The sequence below is a fragment of the Alligator mississippiensis genome, chromosome 8 (assembly GCF_030867095.1).
Source record: "Alligator mississippiensis isolate rAllMis1 chromosome 8, rAllMis1, whole genome shotgun sequence".
Taxonomy (NCBI): domain Eukaryota; kingdom Metazoa; phylum Chordata; order Crocodylia; family Alligatoridae; genus Alligator; species Alligator mississippiensis.
In genome coordinates, this window is record NC_081831.1 from 71,648,588 (window position 1) to 71,673,950 (window position 25,363).

Consider the following 25,363-nt stretch of genomic DNA (forward strand, 5'->3'; position numbering starts at 1 on the left):
TTATCACGCTCCAGCACACTCGATGAATCGAGTCTGCTCCGATACACTATGTTTACAGTGTGTCAGAGCGACCTCACTGCACATGTATAGGCGCCCTTTGATATAGCACTATGACAATTTAGGAGAAAATTAGGAGAAAACAAGAAACAATTTATGTATAATATATGTTTTTCAAACACATGTAACTGCTATTTCTGACCTAGATTTCTTTAAACATGTCTAAGACATTTGGCCTTATTAAGGATAAAATCAAAGGCAAATTTGTAGTTTGAAAAAATCTGTCATCTGAGCACAAATACAGCATCTAAAATAACTTAGTGGAGAGAAGACATTTTTCCCGTTCTTGAATAAATTCAACTGATCCTTACTGTTAAAAAAGCCACATCACCCTCCTCCTCCTTTTGGACTACACAAAAGCGCAAGACATTTCAGCCCAAAGAGTCATTTTTGACTGAATGTGTGAAAGTGAGAGCATGAGGCTTACTAACACATACACACAGTATAATACATTTCTTATGTAATAAAAATTAACCCTATATAAAGGCAAGAATTTTTGTGGGTGATATCTTTTATTGAACCAACTACCTAGTTAGGGTGGATTTAGACGAGCTTTTGGGTATCACAGTACCTTTCCTCATGTCTCCTAGAAAGAAGCAGGCACAGCAGAGGTAAATAGCAGTGGGATCAAAGGTTTAGGTAAAAACTCCATATGTAAATAACAGCAGGGTACAAGAGACGTTATCAGGTAGCCAACAGACAAGAGAGGTATGGTAAAAACCTGATGAATTGGGAGCAGGATTGTTCAGGAAGGTCATTAATACCTGTGATTACCTAGTATCAAGTAGATCATAATGGACCATAAAGTCATTGTCTATATTAATTCCTAATGCCCAGTAGGCTAAAGAATTTGTATTCCCAGGCTCATTTTTTAAGGGTTTTTTTAAATTTCCCTTAACCAGGAGAGCTGTGAGGTCAGACAGGGGGTGATTATTCTGAAAAAACATGTTCTCTTAAGCATGTCCTAGTGTTTCAGTCCTTTGTCTTTTTTCAGTAATCATTTATTTTTGTGCATGATTTTTGTCTGTTTTCACATAGTTGCCATGTTGCACTGGATGAGGTATACCACATTCTGGGATAGATATGTGTATAATTGGGAATTCTGATGGTTTTACTATGGAGACCGTTAATTGCTGTGACAGTAGAGATGAGTTAACAGGCCTTGCATTTATTGTTAATGGGATCCAGTCTTGCTGTAGCTGCCTGTAGATGAATGGAGATTTTGCTCCTGAAGATGAACTGGGCAAGATTGAAGGGCTCTTTGAGAGCCAGGAGCTGAGGGGGTGGGGAATACTTTTCTCAAGGCCTGGTCCTTTTTGAGAATTGGCTTTATCTATTTGACGATTCTTCTTATTGGTTCAAATGTGGAACAGTAGGTGACAACCAAAGGCGTGTGGTCAGTATGGGTTTTCTTGTTGTATTGTAGCAGGTTGCCATAGGGTATTGAGGTTTTTTCTATTCTTCTGCTGCATTGTCCTTTGTGGGTAAAGGCAGTTTTCATTTTGGCAAGATGGGTGGGTGTCATGAGTATTTTCAACAGAGCAAATGCAGTGGTATGTGAAGGCCTGACTGTAGATCACCATTTTTTTGGTCTATTTGGGATGACTGCTGGTCTTGTATATAAAATTGTGGTGGTCCATGAGTTTTTGTATACAGGTTTCCAACGCAAATCATGGTTTTGCCAACCACGGTTTTGACTATTCACGCTTAATATTCTATATACCATTTTGCCTACCATGATACACGGTTTTGAGTAACCACAGTTTTCCGTGGCTGCGCATCAGCCCACCACTTGCTATTTTTCCCATAAGCCTTTTGTCTTGCCAACCACGGGAACTTTCAGGAACCTAACCCCAGCAGTTGTCGAGGGAAACCTGTATAGCAGATGGTGGGTGCCATTTCAGCTGTGGATGATCTATATAAAGAAGCTCTACAGTCATATTTCCTGGACCACCATGGCTACAACATCATTTTAACACTACCAACTCTAAATAGAGTCATTCTAGATGAGAGAAAAATAAAAAAATATATTTATTAGCATTCAGCTTTAAAAGTCAAGCATATAAAGGTTAGGAAATGCCTGAATTACGGTTGCCTGGCACTTTTCATTCACATTCTCCTTCCTTTCAGTGCTCTATGATATAGTCCTTAACTATCCCATCACAGTCTTCATTTTGGTAGAACTCATGCCTCAGTCGCTGCGCATGATGGACAGTGGGAACAAATAATATGTATCAGTAGTTAAGAGGTTTCTGTCTTCCTTTTTCCTCCCTCTGCTCCTTTCTGCCTTCTGCTTATTCCTATCTTTCATCTGCTTTGCTCCTGCCCCTTACCCATCATTTCTGGGAAACAGAGATCTTTTGAGGTAGCAACCTCCCTCTACATCTACGTTGCCTGGGAAACAGCAGGAAGAACACTAGGAGCATAAGAGAGTCTCACAGCTCTTAGATCCCATGCCCAGACTTACAATTGCACTTGGCAGCCGGGAGGAACAATTGCAGTGGAAGTCCTGTCCAAACCCTGCAGTCCCAAGACAGAGCATGCTCAGTTGCTGGTTGCAGAAGGTGAATGCAAGATGTTCAATCAACTTGTCAGAGCTATGACGGAAAGGAGCATTCTCCTTGTGAATAGACTCTTTGGAACGGTTTAGCTGTGAAACTCTAACAGGTCTCTACTGATTGTAAACTAAGATTTTTCAGAGGCTTTTGACCTGGGCAACAATGATAAAATGGATATTCCTGACAGTAGTGCAATCCCTGTGTAAAATGTTAAGCCCCTGCTCCAAAGCATGGAGGTACTAGAGAATTCTGAATGAAGCAATTATGGTGTGGGGGAGGGCATTTTTTTTGTTTGGGGGGTTTTTTACATAAGCAAAACACTGTATTTTTCTCTAACCTTGTTTTGAGAAACAGTCATACTATTTTAGCTAACTATTCCAAAAATATTTGGCCTGGGGCAGAGACACAGCTTGGAAACTTTCAGCCCAAATAGTTGAAATTTGGCAACTGAAAACAAGGTCTTATATTAAAAAGTGTCAGACAACTTTAACTATGGGCATCACTAAGTGCACGGTCTATAATGCAAAGTATCTTCCAGGTACACAAGGGAAATGAGTTAGAGTCAGCCGAGGAAACCATAATGATAAAATCCTGAGTAAAGTAAAAAGACCTTGATCCTAACCCCCTAAAATCATTAGAAGTCTTTTCACTGGTGTTCCAGAGCTTTGGATTTGTCATGTGAAGAGTTAGCTCCTCACTTGAGGTGGACCACTACTGGATACAGCTTTTACCTCTAGAAGTAGACAAAACTTACTTTTCCTACTGTGGATTGCATGCATGTTAGTGCAAATGTATATTGGCATTGGTATTTACTCAACTGCTGCCTTCAGTCAAAATAACTCATGAATGTTCACGGAAAATGAATTTAAAGGATTAAGGGTGCTGTTAAAGTGAATGTGCAAGCTGTACTTAAATGGATATTTGTGGATCCATTTTTTACAGTATTCGTTTGACTCTGGCATGAATATAGTTTTTAGCGTTTACTTATAGTTCATTGTGAAGGGATTTGAATCTTCCTGATTTATTGGGCTTTATTGGGTAATGGAACTTGTTGATCCTTTAAACCAAACTGAAATGGAAGAGGGACTTCAACAGTGCTACCCCAAATGAGATTTGGCAAAGGATCAATACTTTACAGTTTAAATATTTATTAATATACGGCAGGACTAAAACATTTTGACTTTGTACACAGGTATTATTTTACCCTTGTGAAACTGTAAAAAAAAAGAATGTATATTATGGGGTTATTTTGTTAACTGTTATGATATTTTTATCTCATGGGGAAATAGGGATGAAGATAGAAAGGTGTTTATCTTCCTAGAAAAAAATAAAAATTACTGGGTGGGATTTTCAAAAGCACATACAAGATTTAGGCAGTCAATCCCCACTGAGAAGGAGTTATGGTTTTAACTCATCTAGGCAGCTTTGAAAATCCATCCCCGCCACCACTGCCACTTTAATTGATTTTATCTGTCTTTCACTTGTCTTTTGTGACATTACCAAACAGTCTGAGGTGCTTCTAGAAATATGACAAGTAAAAGAGAGGAACATCCTTCAACTATCAGAGCAGAGGGTAGGAAATTCCTAAGGATCATGACTTCACACCCAGGCATAGTGTATTGCTGTAGACAAGGCAAATTCATGAATACCAGAGGTCAGGTCATCATCTGCCAGCATGGAACAGAGCTTTCTACCCAACAACAGATAGTGAACATGATTTGAGGCTGCTGAACCAGATGCTGCTGTGTGAGAGATCAGAATCAATGAGCAAGCAATAGCACTCCTACACTACCAAGTTGGCCAACTTCTTGCAAAAAAAGTTAACTACTCAGAACGTACATCCAGTTCCATTCCTACTATCTTCCCACACTAATCAAGAAGCCTGAAACTGTGTGCAGTGTTTGAGTACAAACATGCCTGCCTTGCACCATCTTCTCCAGGTCCAAGTTTTGCTTATTTTATAAATATTTTTGAAGTAATACGTCCCCTGATCACTCAGACTTTTGTCACCTTTAATCCATTTTAGGCAACCCTAAACACCTGCTGGGGGTAAAAATATAGCTGGGAGCTGGTGTCAAAGGCAGGTGAGTCTGGAAAGAACACCTGGAAGAGAGAAAGTTTTCTGATGCTGGGAGATAACAAGTAGAGCTAGACACCAAAAAAATAAGAAGTTTCTAGGAATGTAAATAATTTCAGTTTAGAGAGAGTATATTTGCTACAGTAGGACATTCCACGCCTGAAATACCAATAGGGTTTACTGTATTTCTGTTTCCATATATAACTTCCCCCACACAAGCTATCTTTCCTTTTTTGACATCCATGTTAAAGACTCATTTGCACACTGGCTTTATGCCATTATCATCGTCATTAGTTAGTGTTTGTACAAAAGGAGCGACTAAAGGCGCCAAATAAGATCAGGGAATAATGGATAAGTTACAATACACTGAAGAAGGGACAGTTCCTTCCCCCATAGAGCTTACAAACTACAACCCACATCCCACCATTTATAAGTCTGGGCCTTCTTCATAGCAATCAAAGGGGCAGAGCCTGGGTGCCCACACGCAAGCTGTAAGACACAAGAATAAATAAATAAGACTAGCAAACATATTATCATCCATTTTATGGATGGGGAGCTGAGGCAATAGGAGATGAAGGGACTTGCTCTTCAGCTGCTCCATGGTACCTACCTGTGTACATATTTGTACCTCACAAGGGGCATGTCTACACATGCTTTTACACACACCTAAACTTAATGTGCACTTCCCTAATGTGCATTAAAGTGATTTAGACATGTTTACATGTGCACGTGCTAAGGCACATTAAGTCAGTGTGCAGATTGGCTTGGGACTTAAGTTAGTTCCAAGTCAGTCAACATACACAATGTTAATGCACCTTAGCGCATCTACATGTGCATTAAGGTGCTGTAGTTATTTATGCCTAAAACCGCCACTTTTAAGGTGCATTAAGGGCGCACATATGTAGATGTGTGCCCTTAATGCACCTTAAATCAGGCTAAAGCTCCTTAAATCGGCACATGTAGACATGCCTAATCAATGGAAACTATCCCACAATAGCTTCACTTTTTTTTATTCAGAGGTAAACGGCTGCAGATTAACTTGAGGGAAGAATGTGAACATGGGTACTTACCATAGAACAGCTGATGTGCAGTAAATCCCCAATCGCTTTATTTTACTATAATTGGTTTTATGTGTCCTCGCCATTTGACAGAAGGTCAAAGTTGGGCAGATTTTGCGTAACAAACATTTGCAGCCAGCTGCTTCTTATTAATTTAAGAAGAGTTTTATTTAAAAATGCTTTTAAGGAACCTTCAGTATACAAACCTGCTTATCAAAATGCTTCTATGTGTCTATGGTTGTTAACTGCAGCATATATATACTCCTAATTTCCCAGACAAAATCGGTATCTCTGAGCCTACTAGAATAGTAAAACAAAATTCTTCTGATTTATTCTACTGTAATCAAGCCTATCATGTTGGAAAAGGAAGTTTCGAACAAAAGGAGTATTATTCCACCTTCTCTTTCCCTTTTTGTGGGCCATTCTGTTATGCACTTTCCCTCTCTCCCATCCCCTGCTGGGAATCGCTCAGGAGAAACACATTCTGTCTTGCAGTCATACTATTCAATGTTCATGCAACTTGCTTGATTTTCCCATTAATGAATTGCTTCGTGTACTGTGTAGGTTCTCAACCTGATTGCAGAATAGATTATGATTTTATCAAATTATGAAATGTGTTTTCAACCTGTGCTAAAATAGTGGTATAGTGGATGCACTAGGTTGGACCTTCCCAAAGACAACTTGTTATGCAGTTTGGTTGCTTCATGAGCCTTATCAGGTATTTTTCTTTGAAGTGCAAGAATTCCAAAAGCCAGATATTTTTAGTAATACCTCATGAAATAGTACTCTTATGCCTGCATCTTCACAACATATATAGCCATAGAAAACACGCCAGACAAATATCCCATCAGGGAAAGATGTTGGTGCATCATTGAAGGACCATCATCAATAGTCTTTAGACTGCAATATGGGGCTATTGATTTTAATTTGCATCTCCTGGTTGATAGAAGACTTGGGAGTTATTCCTTTAAGCAACAGCTAGGTAGTGGACATGTCTACATGAGACATTTACTGAGCAGTTGACTAATTAACTGTGCAGTAAATGTTTCAGTGTCTACCTGTGTACCCCTTTAGAGTGCATGAAACTAATAAACTCCACAGCAGGGTAGTACTTGTAAATACAGGTACTATCCTGATGCAGAGTATTTTACTCAGTAGCAATGCACATGTAGAGGCTGATGTGATTGGCTGAGGCATGAGGGTGCTTCAGTATGGGGCTCCCTGTCGGCTAGCCCCCCCACACTGAAGCACCTTTGTGCCCTAGCCAGCCCCTCTGCACCACATTGAGCCAGACAAGAGTAGCCCCAGGCTGGCAGGCTGGCTCCCCAGGCCTCCAGCCAGCTGGGGCTGCTGTGACCCAGCTCAGTGTGCTGTGGTCCAGGTGCACGTGTAAACAGTGTGCCCAAGAGCTTCCCAGGAGCAATAAATTGTGTTGCTTATGTGTCTCAGAAAGAGGTCCTTTTGAACAATGGGATGCTGCTCTCTACAAGGGCTGGCCGTTACCCATTTAAGGAGGAATTGCAGAAGGTAGAGAGAACTCTGCCCAGTTTGAAACACTGATGAACCCCATACTCAGGTGCAATGAACCCAGAGTAGAGGAGGGGGTGTCTCAAGAGCTGGATTAGTTGCAAAAGTGAAGAGCTCTTAGATGCTTCAAGGATAGTTAAGCCTTTATTGTTTTCAGAGGCTAAGGCAGAGGAACAGCAGTCTCCCACATCCTAGAGCAAGAAACTATAGACTGCACACAGATCCAGTTGCCTTGGAAGCATGGCAGTTTGCTAGCCTGCTAAGAGTACACATGAGGGTTACTGGGCCAGTTGGTAACATAGAAGTTCAAAGAGTTCTTGTTTAGCTTCTGTTTAGATTGTTTTATGCTTCTTAGGAGATCTAGTGCTCTGAAGCATTTTAATTAACAAACTAGGTATATTTGGTAATACTTCAAAGGGGGGCTAGTCTCACATTTACATTGTCCATAATAATTAATGGAAAGAATAATGTTGACATTATTGTAGTGAATACTTACTGGAGGTATGGCAGGTGGACAAAACTTCAGCATCTGCCAGTTGTAGCAGTACTTCACATTTTTAGACATCCTGGGTGACATCCTGGCCTTGCTGAAGTCAGTGACAAAATAGGATTTCACTCTAGATGTGTGCCAGGAAACAAAGGTAGAAATATTTATAATATTGTTGACAAACTACCATTTGCCTGTTTCTACAGTGGTATTTTGTCCTGGTAGATCTCGCTGCTGACTACCAGAGCTAGGATGGGGAAATATGTGTGCTGTATCACTTTCAAGGCAATGGAAAAAAGAGCATTAATGTCAACCTTTGCTTGACGCTGTTTCCAAGTCTGAGCGACTGAAACCTGCTTGTAAATTTCTCTTATGTAACTGAGAGAAACTGATCAGATGTCTACGTACAAGAGGGGCATTAGCTTACATAGTACTATTCCTGCTATCTTGTGGAAGGAACCTGGTCTATATTCACCTCTGAGCTGGGCAGGCAAAAACAGAGAAAGGGAGAAGTGAGGTGTGGGGACTCCTTGATCCAGGGGCTAGTTTTACACCTGTCTTGAGAGTCCTTAGAGCCTCCATAACTTGGGCTCAGCTGCCAATGTTCAACAGCAGGAGATAAAGAGATGAGTGCAGGACAACTCTAGCTCTGTTCAGAGTTAAATGCCCTGCCTCTGAATTCTCCTTTGCCTGCCCAGAGCTGGAGAAATCAGGTTTGCAATTAATGGCAGAGCTCTAAAACATTCCCTGCAGAAGCCGAAGGACGCTGCAGCTGCTCCTTGGCTATCATGGACTACATAGCTGACCCAGAAAGACTGCAGGACAACTCTGAACAGAGTCTCCTGTGCGCACACGGGTAGCACATAGAATTGTTCCTGTAGGTTATTCTCTCATGTCTTATTTTTCAAATGCCCAAAGGGAGACCAGATGCTTCCATTTCTCTGAATCATTGCCCCCGAAAGAAATACTCTGCTCGTTCGCTCAGAGCGGCATTCATTTCTAGATTTCTGGTCTGAAGACTTTACCTCTTACCAGTGTACGGAGGCTGATGCTCTGCCTGCCCTCAGCAAATGCTATTGTTCCTTCACATGAAGGCACATTAAAGGCAACCAAGTGCAACCGCAATTTTACTGCAAATTACAGACTGCACATAGTCCTGTTTTCCTATTGATTATTGTGCCGATCTTTTAATGCTGTACAAAAAGACCCATACCTAAGACGCCATGCAGATCTGCATGTAACTATAATGCCTTAAAAGGTAATTGCTGTTTTCTACTTGTATATTTTTATGATCTACAATAGCAATAATAGCTCCTGTTTGGCATTTCCTAGCAATTAATGGCCAGCTGGGTCCCAATTTCAGACTTATTTAAGCAATAATGACTGATGGGTAGGACTTTTTCTGGCATTTATTGACCAGATGGACTAAGTTTTAGCACAGCTGGTCATTACCTGACAGGAAATGCCCTTCCCATCAGGCATTATTGCCTAACTAATGACAAATTGCAGCATTTTCAATTCTTGTGATAATTGATAATACCCCACAGGCAATACTTCCCCCCTCAAATGTGCATCAGAAATGAAGTTTGTGTTTGGGATAACAGACATTGTTAACTGTTAATGTAATCATTATCCCTCTCTATAGTTAGTTGCAAAACCAGCTCCCAAGAGTTCTTGTGTGCTGTAGTGGTAGGAAGGTAAAAAGAAATAGCCCTGAAGTGTGATCCCTAGGAGCATTTTTCTTCTGTTAATTTCTGACAGTGGAATCAAATCTATTGAATTAGGTGCTAAGGTTATAAGCAAGAGCCTGGGGGTAGGCAATCGTCCCATGTATGCATGGATGTGGAATTAGGATATGAAAAGCTTTTTCAACGGGACCCGAAACTCCAGCCGACGGATAATATTTTACAAAACACCTAATGACTCAAAAGTCCAAATCTCCTTGACTTTCAAAGGCTACTTACAGATGGGAAAAAACAAAACAAAACAGTGCTTTACTTTCATCTCGGCATGCCCACGCACTGAGCACAGCGTATGCCCAGAAGAGGCAACACACCAGTTTGACTCAGCTTGCCCAAGGTCTGTATAGATCATGTGCTTCAGTGGGGCTTTATGGTGTTTTTATCTAATAGCTAATTCAACCAGTTATTAGATTCAATCAGCTATTAGATAAAATGCCAAAAAGCACCGCTGATGCACACAATCTGTACAGATGTTGGACGAGCCAGGTCAGACTGACGCGCTTCCTCTTTCCACAAAGCACTGTGTTTGGTTTTTCACATCTGTCAGCAGCCAAAGACTTTAAAATGGTCACTAGAATTGATAGGAGTTAGGCAGCCAAATAAGTCTGAGGAGGTAGGCCTGAGTTCACAAAAAACTTTAAAAAATGTGAATGTGACCAGCTCATTTGTCTCAAACTGACCACTCAGTAGTTAACTTACTCTTGATCATGAATTACTTCTTACAGTATAGGTGGATTTAAAACATTTTTACAATCTATAGTGCAAACCAATCACAGCAGCATTCATTCTTGCATTTCTACTCTGAAGACTCTGCCTGTTATGTGATTAGTTTATACCCAATCCTTCCTCAAACAGTTTTACTTGAATAAGGGATTCAAGGCATCCCTAGACCAAGGGAAAAAATGTTACTTTTTGTTTTTCATGTTTTGCACTCTACAAAGCTATTAATCTTTCTGTTTAATATCTTTAGAAATCTTCCAAGTGTCAAATTTCCGCAAGCTCAGATTGAAACACCAGCATTATAGATTCTTTACTCCAGGCCTCTCACAGTACTTCTGAATATTTTATGCAGGCATAGCTATGAGCAGAGCCAGGATCTGTAAAATCATCTAACTGACTTTATGCTTTTCCGTTAACTTTCCAATACCGGTTGTCCTTGGTACAAGCTCTTCTAGAAGTGAAAATGACGGCTCATGCAGATTCATTTAGATTTACTGCCAGTTATTTTGTGTTTGTGGTTTCTTTGGTTTAACAGCATCATACCCACCAAATGTCATTTTCAGGCATCTTTTTCTCAACATGCTGTTCAACCAGAGTCTTTTGCTGAGAGTATTGAATGTTCTACAGTCTAAAGTTACAATATGTTCCTCTGACAAAAAAAAAAAGACAAAAAAAAATGGTGTCAACAAGGAAATTCACCATCAGCAAGTTGTTTAAAGACAAGATACCATTGTAGTGGTTCTAGAAATTAAAATAAACTGAAGGGATCCTAGCGTCTGCTATATTGTCCCACATAAATATATACAAGTGATTTCTGGCAATTGGATCATGCTGCCTGTATTTGGGATCTCTACAAAAGTACAAACCTAACCAAGGAGCTCTATTTCTTCTAATAACAAAGGTATATGAGAACCTGCCTGCCAAAATCAACGCTCTTTTGTGCCTTATATGGTCCTTCTCGCCTTGCAGGCATATTTCCTTACATTGTGATCTTGCCAGATCTTATTGATGAAGCAAGCACTGGCAATTCCCTTCCTTGATCCTCAACTGAGACATGACTCTTGGACTGTAGGAATGATGTTGGTGATATCCCTCTTCTCTCAGAGTCACCTCTGAACCAATACACAATGCTGGTGCCAGACACTAGTGTAATGATGGAGGTGTTCTCCTTCTCATAGCATATAAGGCCAATGTCATGACCAATGAGTGTATCCACAGTGATTTACCTATTCACATTTAGTAGAGAGCTTATAGTATCCTTCACACTTCAAACAAAGCCTCTACCTGATCCCCAGCCCAGCAGGATTCCTCCATTTTCTTCAGAAATGCACAGGAGGAAACCTCATCCCATAGCAAAATGCCTTGCTGTTATAAAGAGAACCATTGCACCAGTGAGCAGTGCTTCAGCTGAGTGACTGAGAAGTACTGAATTGTGTGTGTCACTGTGTACAAAATAGCCTTCATTGATCATTTAGCATTTATATATGTTTCTTGCTATGTCTTGTTGCAAGTCAGTCATTTTGAAGACGATGACTATGATGGAATTACAAAATTTTGGAGGACCACCTCATTACATTGTGACAGAGCATCTCAGTGTACCTGGGAACCTCAATTTTTCTAAATTCAGAGGGGCTTGGAGCCATATCATCTCCATGAGACAAGCCGTGGAGAACACCACTTCTATAAAAAAAATATGCTGCAACTCCCAGTATACTTTAGCCATTCAGAGTTACTTCCAAAAATGCATATCAGATACTGGATGAAGAAGATACTAATTGGGGAAGAATCTGATATCTTTTCAGTTTTTAGACAACATGCATGATAGACTTGCCAGACTCCATTACAGGGTGCCTGGCACAGGAGGTATCCAGTGCATCAGAGGTTCCCAACCCCCAGGCTGCAGCCTGGTACCGGGCCATGAAGGGTTGGCTGCTGGTCAGCAGGAGGGTTGACTGCCGGATGGAAACTCCAGAAGCGACCGGCATACTGCGGAGCGGTAGGCAACACTTTTTTATACCAAGTATAAAAAAGAGTTGGCTGCTGCTCCACAGTATACCAGTCACTTCCAGACTGCAGTTTGCTGGTCCTTAGTTTGCCGGTCCACAGACTGGTCCATGGTGACTTTCGGTCTGCAGTTGCTTCCAGTCTGTGGTTTGCTGGTCCACAACCTAAAAAGGTTGGGAACTCCTGCAGTACATAATGCTCCATTTTTCACTGGCACCTTCTTTTTTTGTTAGAAAGACAGGATTAATACTTAGGTTACAGAAAAAGACGGCACTAGAGGTATTCTTAAAAACTGGCTGTCAATAGTCTTTTGAGGCAAATGGGTAAACGCAGCTTTTCTCTTCTTTATCTCTCAAAATTACTGAAGTGGATTTCAACTCAGTAAATGCAATTGACATATTTGCATATTCTTTTGGTGTATTATTAAAAGACTGTACATAAAATTATGCACATCACCAAAGTCTAAAGAAATAGGGCCTTGAGTAGCTTTCTTCCCTGTAAAAGAAATGCTTCATGCCAGCAAGCCTTCTGGGTAACAGATTTTAAATCAATAAATAAGGGACCTACAAGTAGGAAAATCCAATAACCTCTACAAATTTTATGAGTGCATGCTGCAGTATGTGAAGGCTGGAGTTTAAAATCCTAATTTGCTGTCTGCATGGGTACTGCAACTTCCTTTTAAACTCATGGACTTCCTAATGAACAACCCAAATCCAAACACTGTATTTACTGCATTGACTTATACGGCACTTTTCAGAGGGGAAATGATTATTTGAAAAAAATCATAATGTAAAGTAACCAAATCAGAACAGGTGCTACTGAAAACTGCTCCTACTCCCTACAAAAAACCTGGCATCTAGAGATGGTTGGAATGTGCAAATTTGACTCAAACTTACCATGTTGTTTTGGATTAAAAAAACCTAGGAGCCAGATCCTCCTCTGACAGAGGAACAGATAACAGTGCTGCCTATTATCCAATATCACAAGGGTTAAAGCAGCAGCTCCCAACCTTGGGGTCACAACTCCATTTGGGGTCGCAATGATAAAAAATGGGGTCGCAAACACAATCACAGATTTTCATATTTAAAGGAGAAAAAAGCAGGAAATAGTGGGTTCCCTTTGCAGGCTGGCAGAGTTCCAGCCTATAAGGGGCTGCTTGGGGCTGCTGTGGGGAGCAGGAGGAAGGCAATCAGGCAGGGGGTGCCATGTGTATGTGCACATGCACACGTGGCAGCCAAGCAGCCTGGAGAGCAGCTCCTGCAGCTCCCTCCAGGTAAGTCTGTGGGAGGAGGGCAGATTGAAGCCCCCATGGTGAGGGAGGGAAGGAGTGAGCAGGGCTGAGAGTGAGGATGCTGCCCAGCTGGGCTGATGCATGGAGCCTGGAGCTGGGGTGGGAATGTGGGGCCCAGCTGGGGAAGCAGAATGGAACCACAGGTGGCTCACCTGGGGAAGTGGGGGGCAGAGAGGGGACTGGCTGCCTGACACTGCATGTACTCCTGGGGAGGGAGGCATGGGAGGGCACATGCCCCCCCGATTTGTGCATGGGTGGGGGTGGATGTGGGCTGCCTGCTATGCCAGCAGAGCGGAGCAGGGAGGCTCGGTGCAGCTGCTGGGAGCCCCACACTGGCTGCACCACTATGAAGAGATGCAACCTGCCTGCCTGGCAAGGGAGCTGGGCTTTGCCCTCTGCTCTGGCCACAACAGCTTTGCCTCCTGTGGGTAGCAGCCAGGGCTCGGGTGCTGCTGAGGGAGGCAGGGGCCCTCAGGGGTTTGAGGTCACAAGTGAGGGCTGGGAGCCCCCTCTGGCAGGGCTGGGGGATTTGGGGGGCTGTGGGAAAGGAATGAGGGGCACTGGCAGGGCCAGGGGGATGTGGATGGGGAGTGAGGGGCACCTGGGGAGAGTGGGGGACTATGGGTTGGGAGTGAGGGACCATGCTGAGGAAATGGAGTCATAAATGGGGTCATGCTGAGGGAAAGATTGGGAAGCACTGGTTTATAATCACCCAGAAAATACGTGACCATGGTTCCTTCCTCTGCTTGAACCCAGGGGTTACACATGGTAAACTCTGAGGGCTACAAACATCGTTTTGGACATTAAGCTAAGCTAAATATTGGCACAGTGAGAAGCCCTGAGCTGCCTGAAGTGAGAAGTGTTGCAGACTTGGTGCTAACAAGAGAACTAATCCTGATTAAAACAATTTGTACCCGTGCACAACATGGTCTGGAAAATTATACACATGAAGCTATCCCGGCAAAAACCTGTAGGGAAGCCATGGCTGCAGCAATGCCCTGGTAGGGGAACTGACTGAAATCCCTGGAACCAGGTTTATTCCAGTTTGTATTTTGTCCAATAATAATAAATAAATCCATGAATTTCTTGAGTTGTTCCAAGTTTGGCCAACAACAAATTGACTCAATTAATCTTTTGGTGTTTTTCTTAGAAACTTCATTATGGCTTTGCACATGCCATGAACAGCCCAGCTCTGATTCAGCAATCTAGTCTTATTCCACATAAATAATGTAAAAGTACTTGCAGAACTTCCACTTTTTGGTGTTGAGGCTATGTCTTTTATATCAATACAGTTTTCTACTTTCATGTATGGAACTCAAAGAGCTGCAGCCCAAATCATTCCTGGTGCTGGTGCTGGGAAATATTATTGGGCGTGCCTACATGTGCAATTAATGCACATGAATTGACTGTGCAGTAAATTCATGCGCAGTAAACTATTCCCATGTATGCATCTACATGTGCGCCCAGGTCAGGAGCAAAAAATACCTGACAGGAGCAGTGTAATCCAGGGCTGCTCCCACCTTGCTCTGCTCCCCTGCAGCAGCAGCCGGGGGGGCTCCAGGCTCCAGCCACAGCTGCCCAGTTGCAGCCTTGGGATGGCAGGGGCCATGGGACTTAGCCCTGAGTTCCAGGGGGTGGTGGAGGGAGCTGAGCCTGGCTCTGGGGGAAGCTCTGCACATCATGGAGCTCAGGGGAAGCTGTCCCCAACTCCAGGGACAACTCTGGTGCCAGGCTGCCCCTTGCCCCTTAGACCTTGGGGCAAACCCAAGCAGGAGTTGTGGCCCCCAGCTGCCTGGGCTGACCAGGAGCAATTTACTCCCGAGTCAGTATCTACACATGTGTTTAGGTGCATTAATGTAAAGCACCACTGGGTAATACCTGTATCTGTCAGTACTACCTGATGGCTAGAAAATAATATTTAGAGGTTTGCTTTTAGAAATTGGCTTGTAGGTAAGGCAGATATGCATTAGAACAATGGTCCAGGGGAATGGCAAGAATTAATTGGTTTCTAAAAGCTTTTTTGAGACAGAGTTTCCTTCAAGGCCCACCACATCTGAAAACAGGAGACACTGTGTCTAAGGCCAACAGGCAAGCAGGCATACAGAGGCTAAAACACTGAAAATATGTACCACAGTGTTCCCTAAAACCCCCAAAACAGAGATAAAGGACTCTGCTGAGGTGGCCAGGTCACAGTGACCAGCTGCAGAGCCCTTGGAATTTACAGTGTTGGTGGACAAACCAAATAAAGACATCAGTAAATGACCAAACTAAATATATAATGGGTTTGGGAAACAAAAATATCCTTACAGAACAGAAAGTAAACAGTATGGTGATCATAGGAAAACCAATCAATGGTACCCAGAAATGAAGAGTCATCAGAGGGAATTAAAAATACAAAAGAAGGGATTTCAAAGCAGCAAAGGCTCCCTAAGGGGGGAAACCCAAAGCCACCATAAACAGAGGGCACACCACCAGCCCATCTCACCCACCCGGGAGAGGGTGGGCCTCGGCCCTCAACCTCCAGGATGCTGACATTTGACATTCAAAACAGAACTGCAGGAGGAAGCTCGTGTACTGGCCAGATGTACTTTTCCTCTGTGACAGCCCTAGGAGTGGTAGATATAGATATTTTGTTTGCCTTGTCTGCATTATTCTTATCTGCTGTCAGTGTGTATCAGTAACATTTGCCTATTATCAAATGAAAAAGTCACAGTCAGTCTAAGAGCTGAGCTCACCTGAAACAAGGTATCTGGATCATAAATCCAGTGCCAACACTACCCAATGGCACTTTACATTAATCTGTGCACTAATAGCAGCACACGTGTAGATGATGACACTTTACTGCACATTAGATTAGTCTAATGCACAGTAAAGCTTACGTGTAAATGTGCCCACTGTGTCTATTTTACAGAAGCAGCATAAGTGAGTCAAATCACAGGAGAGTTGGAACATAAGAGTCCCAAATCCCAGTTCTTGGCAGTGGCTGGTGTTGTCTACAGTACTTGGCCAGTACTACAATAACCTCTTTATATTCACTGTAATTTCTTTTGGTAGACAACCTGCAAAATCAAACTCCTGATTTGCACATTAGGTGGATCAAAAGGATCATCTCATGACGGGAAGTCAAACCAGTGACCTAGAATAGTATTTGGTGGAAAAGGAACTATGCATAATTTTTTATCTGCGCTGACATTATACTAGCTATGTATCGGGCTACAGAGCTGCATAAAAGTTGAGCATCCATGGAGACAAGAATTCTCTGGATCAAGCTCCAAGTTAGTATAGCTATGCCTGACTGTTTAAAATGTCTGTCAGAAGACGAATGTGCATATCTATTCTGGTCAGTCTAATCATTGAATATTTATGCACAAGTTTCAGTCAAGTGAAATATTCCTAGACATTTACTATAGTTGAAGGATTGAGATATTTGGATATAAGAATCAGCAGCTTCATCTCTGCTGATAGGAATAACTAGTTTAATAAATATGAACAACTAGATTTGTCACATTTTTGGAAGCAGTGGGGTGAAACGATGGGAGCAGATCTGGGCATCAGGGTCCCTTTCCAATTCTGCCATTGACTCATTGCACGGCCTTGAACAAAGCATCACTGCCTGTGCCTTAGTTTTTTCCCTAGCTTAATAGAGTTCTTGGGGTGGTCAAACGAAAGGCTTCCTACTCGTATAAAGTCTTGCTGCTATCTAACAACCCTACGTAGGCTGCAATTCATAAAGCTGTCTCTGCACAACCCGTTCTGGTCTAAAGTAATTGGAATTGTGCATATAACCCTCAGAAGCAACTTTGAAAATCTCAGCCTTGCTCTTTGGGGCATTCTTGCAACATATTATAGGACAGTCCTAAATGCAAGCTGAAAGAGGGCTTCATGTTTACAGCACTAGCTTGGGACATGGGCAACTTTGATTTGGTTGCCTGTATGACCTCAGGGAAGTGGCTTTTTATTGCTGTGACTTACACTCCCAACTGTAAAATGAGGATAATAGCACTTCCTTGCCTGACAGGGGTGTTGCGAGGATAAACATGTTAAAGACTGTGCTCAGATACTATGGTAACCAGGGCTTTAGATAGAAAAGATTTTAAAAAGGAGCATGTAGCAGCTTCATTTCTTTAGCTTGTTTATCACCTAATGAAATTTATTCCAAGAATAGAAATTTAGGAGGGGACAGCTGGACCTGAAACTCTTCTTTGCAGTTTTCAAAATGAAGCCTTTTTAGTAAAGTAAATGTTGATCACCTAAATTCTTTCTTCTTGATGTTTTCCTTAAAAAAAATCAAACCATTTAAACCCATTTTTTAAATGTTCATATAAACCGATGAAAACAGTTCCCTCAAACTGCAGTTGGAGTTGTGACTATTTGAGAAAAATCACTGGCAGGCAAGAGGACTTCAAAACAGAAAACAGGAAAGCTACTGGATAGTTTAATTAAGATTAATCGAGAAAAGAAGAAAAAGAGGCCATTTTTCAAGAAAACAAATCCCTTGAAACTATATTTTGAACTCAGTCACATAGCTAAACATATGGAGTAGTTCCTCTGACATCAATTATTTCAGGTTTACCAGAATTAAGCAGAATCGGATGCGACTCTCAAAGTATTTTCTTCAACCTTGAATAATCGAGAGTTAAATATGACAGCACACAAACCACATTTAGCACTGGGCAGCTGAGCTGGAACAAAGTCCTTGGTGGTGAGTTATATGGAACTTGGTACGCTGAAGTGATGTCACTTGATGGGCATTGTCTTGAACCCTGTCAATTTTGCTCATCTTGAACAGGTTTGACAAATCACAGAGACAGCCAGAAAGGTCTGAGTTCTCAAGAGGAATATATGGACTTGAAAAAGCTTTGCAGCCAAGGTCTAAACTTGTCTCGCGTCACCACTGGGTGATGATGGGGTTTTCTCTAAAGCAGGGTGCATCTACACTTCCTATTAATGCACTAACAGCTTACTGTGCAGTAACATACTGTGCAGAAATCTTTTCCTGGAAGCATGTCTACACATGCGCCCACTGCAAGCAAATTTGTTCCCAAGGGCAGCAGTTTAGTGCAGAGCTACTTTTGTCCTGCTTTGCACTGGGGTCAGGTCTGGGATCTCCGGGGGGCAGGAGGAGCTGTCCCATCTCTGGGGCAGCTGCCTCCCAGCCCGCATCCCTGCCCTAGGCAGCTGCCTGCTGCCCAACCCTCACTCCAAGATCAGAGCCGAGGCTGGGACATCGTTCCCTGCCCTTGCAGCTGTCTGCTGTTGGGCTCCCACTCTGATCTTGGAAATGGGGCTGGGGCACTGTCCCCAGCCCCAGCAGCTGCCACTGTTTGGCCCCTGCTCTGATCTCAGAGTGCGAGCTCAGCTGTTTTCCCCTGCCCTGGCAGCTGCCTGCTTCTGGGGCAGGGGACGATGTCCCAACCCCGGCTTCAATCAGCTGGAAAGCAGGCATCTGCCCAGGAGTTCTCCTGCCCCCTGCTCCCAGCCCAGGAGCTATTGCGCTATAGGTACTGCATGGTAAATCTACTACTTGTATTTACAGGCAGTAGAAAACCACATAGTAGCTTATTTTACTGCACAATAGCTGCTGAACGTAGTTACATAGTGAATGGTTACATAGATTAGTCTACTATACAGTAAAGTGTCTTGTGTAGACCTGCAGAGTAGTAAAAGTGAACACTAGGACCAACTTAGATGTTGCAGATTTAATTTAGCTGAGAAGCACGTAGGTATTAGGGTGAGAGGCAACTTAGAAAAACCTTAAACCAGTGGTTCTCAACCTTTTCAGAGCCAGGGCACCCCTCCACCATGTTGAATGTGGTGGTACCTCAGTTGAGAACTACTGTTGGCACTGCCTAAATTTATCTCAGTGCTTCTCCACCAGGTGTTGCTGCCTGCATATAAAATTGCCCCACACCTACTGAGCAACCAGCCCTGGACCTCTACATGTTCTCCTGCTGCTTTAGGGCTTTGATCAGCATAAAGCCTGTTTAGCCCTCCCCATGCAGGTAGAATTGCCCTGCAAACCTCTATTGCTGGGAGCATGGGAGGGGCTGGACTGGCCAGGTCTACAGCTGAGCCAGCTCCTGCCTACATCTGGCTGATCGGAGCCCTGATGCTGCAGAAGTGCACACCTGGCTGCCACCGTGACAGTCCTCAGAGGGTTTCCAGAAGCCTAGTTGAGACCCACTGCCTTAAAAGAGACAGGAAGAGACAGACACAGACAACTGACAAAACACTGAGAAATTTAATTCTGAAGACCAGGTAAACTACTAGCTCAGATGTTCCAGCTTGATCAATTTTTAGTGGATCAAGCAGCTGCAGAAAAGAGGAGATATTTATTTTTCCTGAACAGGAAATAGATCTTTACCTCCATATCTCCATGCTTGACAAATACCTCTAAAATACATTTTAACAAGTACAATTAAGAAATACTACCAACTAGCATATACTTCAGCACTATGTAATTTAACACAAAGCTCTGCTACGATTTAAGATGCTGCATGTTGCTCTTGCCTTAATCTATAAATCACCTGCAACCATCTAGTAAGAAAGCTCACATACATTATCCATAAAATACTAAGGCAATTTAATGGTTTTGCACCTGGCTAGGCTTGTAAAGCTGATCAGGTTGCAAAACAGCTTTAAGTTGATGTAGGAAGGCCCAGTTGCACTGGGAAACCTCTGTCTTCCACGTTTTTCCGCTTACCACTTTTCGTCATGTTTCTTTACCTGTCTTCTATACAGGGGTTGACCTCTATAAAATGCCGACAGTCAAAAACATCTAAGGTTAACCAACATTTAAAAGATTACAGGTATGAACAAAGTTTTATTTTTCAAAATCTGATATATCCAAGCACAAGGATCCCTGTCTAGAATTGCAGAGCCTGACATCAATTAGTAGTTTATAACAGGTCTAATTTAAAAACAGTGTGGAATTTACCGGGTTAATGGATTCAGGATCGAACTCACCTAAATATACTTTTACCCACAAACGAACAAATCTGAGGTAAAGCTGTTGCAGGCATGCAGCCTCTACACAAAGACTAAGCTGGAAGCAAGTGAACTTCAAAAGGGAGAATAGCTGGTGTGTCAGGAGAGTTGGTAAGGATTTCAGTGAAAGTACTGAACTCTGCTATCTAAGTAAGGACAAAGTAAATGATCTGTGCTTCAGGTTTTTTTGCACAATGTGCCAACAAGCTGTACCTGCTTATGTGAGGTCAGAAGTTGCCAACCCCTTCTCTTGAAATGAAAAAGAAATCACTGGAATAGATATTCCAATGCAAGGAATTTTTCTTCTCCTTCAAGTGACATCTTCAATTTGGAGGGTTGTCCATCATGATCTTACATCTTTTGCAGCCATGACAAACCTATAAAACGTCCACTCTGATCTGCATATCACTCCATCTTGCCATGCCTCGGACATGTTTGGCTCTCCTTCTCTCCTCTCTCATTTTCTTCCTATTTTTGCCTGATAGTACATGTGCTAGATATACTATGCTATGAATACAAGCAGGAACTATGTCCTTATGGGACATGTTCAGCAAATGTGTGGCAAGCAGGACCCAATCTAAGTTAACACAGCTTTAAGTATGCACGTGCCCTCAGAGACAGAGTGCAGAAATCTGCAGAAATTGCTGACTGCCCCATGACTAAGGCTTGCTGTTTGTATTTATGTAAGTGTTTACTGATCTGTGATTATGAACCTGGTGATCAGTAAACCAGGCATTGATGTAGGCATTCAGTTTCTCCTGGAAGAGTTGCATGAGTGTACAGATGTTCAGGCTTTTTCTCCTACACTAAAAATGGCAACTCCAGGAGAAAAAGAACCTGGGAACAACCAGGGTTAAATTACTCTCAGGAGAGTTTCTCCTGGGAGAACAAATGTCTGTACATGTTGTGGTAGGTAAATTTTTCTACAAGGAGAACAATCCTGGGAGAATTGTCCCAAATAATTTGAATGTATATGCACAGCATAATTGATACTGGTCAGCTGTCCAGATCTAGTGTCTAAAATTCAAGAGGGATGTTGTTAAAATTGAAGAAAATGCAAGAAAGAGCCACTAGAATGATAAAGAGAAGGTCAGTGAGAGATTCCAGAAGCTCAATCTATTTCATTTATCAAAGAGAAAGTGAAGGGAAGATTTGGTCATAGTCTGTAAATACCTGCATAGGAAATGAAATATGGTTACCAGGCTCTTCAGTCTAGCACACAGGGGCATTATAAGAGCTAGTAGATGAAAGTTAAGCCAGACAAATTTACTTTAGAAGTAAGGTGCATATTTCTAATGGAGAGGGCAATAAACCACTGGAAAAATTTACCAAGAATTGCCATGGATTGCCCATTACTGGAAATTTTTTGATCAAGTTTGGGTGTTTATTTTTTGTTTAAACAAGAAAGAATTCATAGACATTACATGACTTATATTATACAATAAGTCATACTAAATGAGCGCAAAGGTCCCTTTGGACATCATCTAAGAACCCATGATCTTACTAGTACACTAATACTCATCTCTCTTCTGCTGTGCAACATCTCTGACACCAATGTCTCTCTCATGCTCCCTTATGCACCAGGATTTGCTCTAATTTCAAATGCTGCCAAGATGCGAGTACTGCTGAATCAGGCTCCTCATACTCCTTTCCACCTCCTCCTTGCATTGCTTCTGAATCACAAAACATTAAAAGGGGACAATAAGGTGAATACAGGGGACTTCCACCATCAGGCATAATATTAGGAACATGCTGATGCACGCAATTGAAATCTCTGCAGAAAATATTTTTCACCTTGTATTCTGCAAAAGTGAGATATGCAACATTGTTCCTGTCCCCACTTGAACCTCTGAGTGTTTACTTGAGCAGATTAATTATCCAGGTTCAGTTTGTGTAATCTACACATACTTTACCATTAATTATTCTATAACCCATTGATTTTGCTGGGCCTAATTTAAAACTACAGAGGTAGGGCACCAAATCACATTGCTCCGTACTGCAAATGACTTATTTTTAAACTTCACTACCTGGCCTAGAACACGGCTAAATATTTATGAATTTTCTGGAAGGGAGCAGACTCTTACATCCAAACAAATGGTTTCAAATAAAAAGGTTAATGAAAGCTCCCTCCTGCCCTGGCCCTGACAAAATGAAGTCATAGACAGGGGTCATATTACTAGTAGGGAAAAGAATACAAACTGCTGGTATAGACAAGGCTGGGTATGAAGCCTTTTTAACACACTGGGTTGCTACAGTACGATTCTGTTTATTTTATTAAGCACACAGATTCCTCCGGATGGGCGTGCAGTATAATGCATCATCTCCCAAGTGACATTTATGTGCCCCTTTAATTAATGACCCACATTTTGGTTTGCATTGTGTTAGAGGTATGTGGATGGGCTAAAGAGAAAAGCAATGGAAGAACAAGTGGAAGGAAATGTACCCCTCTGTATTAGACTGCTGGGCACAAGCATTACTTGGAGGGTGATTTGCATTAAAGGGGAGCGGCCAAGAGGAAAATGGTATTTTGCTATTCCATATCTAACAGCTGTGCTATTTTGTACTAGATTCTTTAATTCTCACTCATTTAATAGCTAGATTTCTACAAAAGAAAACAACAAGGGTAATAATGCACATATACCACTGTTTGTTTTGTTCGATGCCATGCCTGTTTGGCATAGCTATGATTTGCTGTGGTTCATTACAGATCAGATGCATTTGAAATTATGACAAAACAAGGAGGCGGATTCTTCCTTGTAACTGCAAATAAAAGCTCTCCCTTATACCAGGAGATATCTGATGACTTTGTCACCCTGACTGTTCACACATCATTGTGTGCTTTATTGCTCAGCCCATTCAGCAGCACCGCACCAAGTTCCCTGGGCTTCTTTTAAATAAGCCGTATTGGCTTGTTTAAGCTAATGAGGAGATCATAAGTCTAGTAAATGTGCATGGTAATCACAGGAAGAATATTGTCATTGATACAGACATTTTTCTTTTTTTCTTCCAACATTGCTAAGGGACTGCTTCAAAGAATATCGATGTTCATGGAAAGACTCTCAGTGGTCCTGGATCGTGACCTCAGTAAAAGGCAGCAAACATGGTAAAACAGGAAGCACGCCGAATTCTCCCAGCAACGTGCAATCAAGAATAATTCTGTGCTGCAGCAAGACTGTTATTCTTAAGGAGTTTTTAGAGCTAACTAATGGAATGATAATTACCATGTATTATAGGCCAATGATGTCTGTCTCTAATGCCTTGTTTGCAATAGGAAAAAAAAGGTGTTTTTACAATGCAACAGTTAATATGTGGTCTCTAATGTGTTGTGAAATCCTAGTGTAGAAAGGGTAATTTGTAGTTTTACATCAGTTGAGCTGGTCAAGATGAACCCTACCTGTCACATCTAAAAACATGCTTCTTTCTTAACATAGACATACCCCCCAGCTCCTTTTTTGCATAGCCTTACTCATACTGATTATACAGCATCAGTGATAATGTGGTAAATTGGGATAATAGGAGCTCCTGTAAGTCTCAAAAAGCAAGCTCCTTCAATTCAGAAAATGGAAGAAATCAACATATCAAGAGTCATTTAGCATTAGGGCTAATTAGTAAGAAAAGGTTACAGCTATTTTCGTTAGCAAGCAACTAAAGAATATGATATGTAGCATTAGTGCAGGGTCTCAACCGATGTAGTGGTGATTTCAGCTGACCAATGAAAGGTTGACGTGCACAAGTTCGCAGTCATGTTATCAACAGAACTGTGCGTTTCACACGGTGCAAAGTCCCAAGCTGCTTGTTTGATATATTCTGCAACAGAGAAATGTATCGTGCTGTTTTCATCAGCATCACAGAGTAATCTGTTTTCACCACCTCAATCTCTATTGTGATTTCACAGTAAATTTGCTCTTAATTTAGTGGTCTGAAGGTACTTGCAAAGGGCATGGTAGGCAATGGGTTAAACCCTTTGCAATTTGCTTTGCAGTAGCATGGCTTGGTACAGAGATGCACCATCTGGGCATTATCCCCTTTTGCATAGACAGTCTTCCAGGCTTTTCTGACCTACCCTGGGGTCCCACGAACAGCTGTCCAAAAACTTCCACTGTTGTAGTGTAGTTCTTATGGGAATGAAGAACAAACAATATTCGATGCTTCTCTATATTCCATTAACATTGAAAAAGGCAGTTGGGTGGAACCAGATTTAATCTACCAGCAGACAGGTAGACACCTTTGTGTTCAGAGCCAACCAAAGGGTTTTCACCTGTCTCAGCTCCTGTCTAGTTAAATTTGCAGCCTCTCTTTGTAGATGTTGTTTAATCTTCATTCAAATTCAGGTTTTTTTCAGCCCCTGAACAATCCTATTGATCCACAAGAAGACACCTTTTTATTTATCTGGCAGGACATAATGTATCTGCTTCATGAGTACTCTGTATCGCTGCTGTGTACCCCCTCCAGGTGCTCTGTACTTCTGCTGTTTTCTAAGGCTGAGAACCCCTCTTTGTTTAAAGCTTGAAACCTTTAAATCTGCATGCTTAGGCAGATTGCCCTGAAATTTGGCAGCAATGAGCCAAATTAGGGGTTACCTGAATAAGGGGCTATGAGATACACTCCCTGTACATGTATGAGGAACAAGAGACACAAATGTCAAAGTCTGAAAAATAATACTAGGGCACACCTTGCACCAGAAATTCTCAACCCTGTGTTCCCATGAGATCCTGTTAAGGGTGCCGGTGGGTGCCACACAATGTTAGCACTGCTAGGTGTGCAAGTATGGTTCGCTGGATGAACCTAGAGCTTTCATACAAAAATCTAAAATGTTAAAAATAGTCTGCCTTCCTGTGGTCTTTCTGAGTTCTTT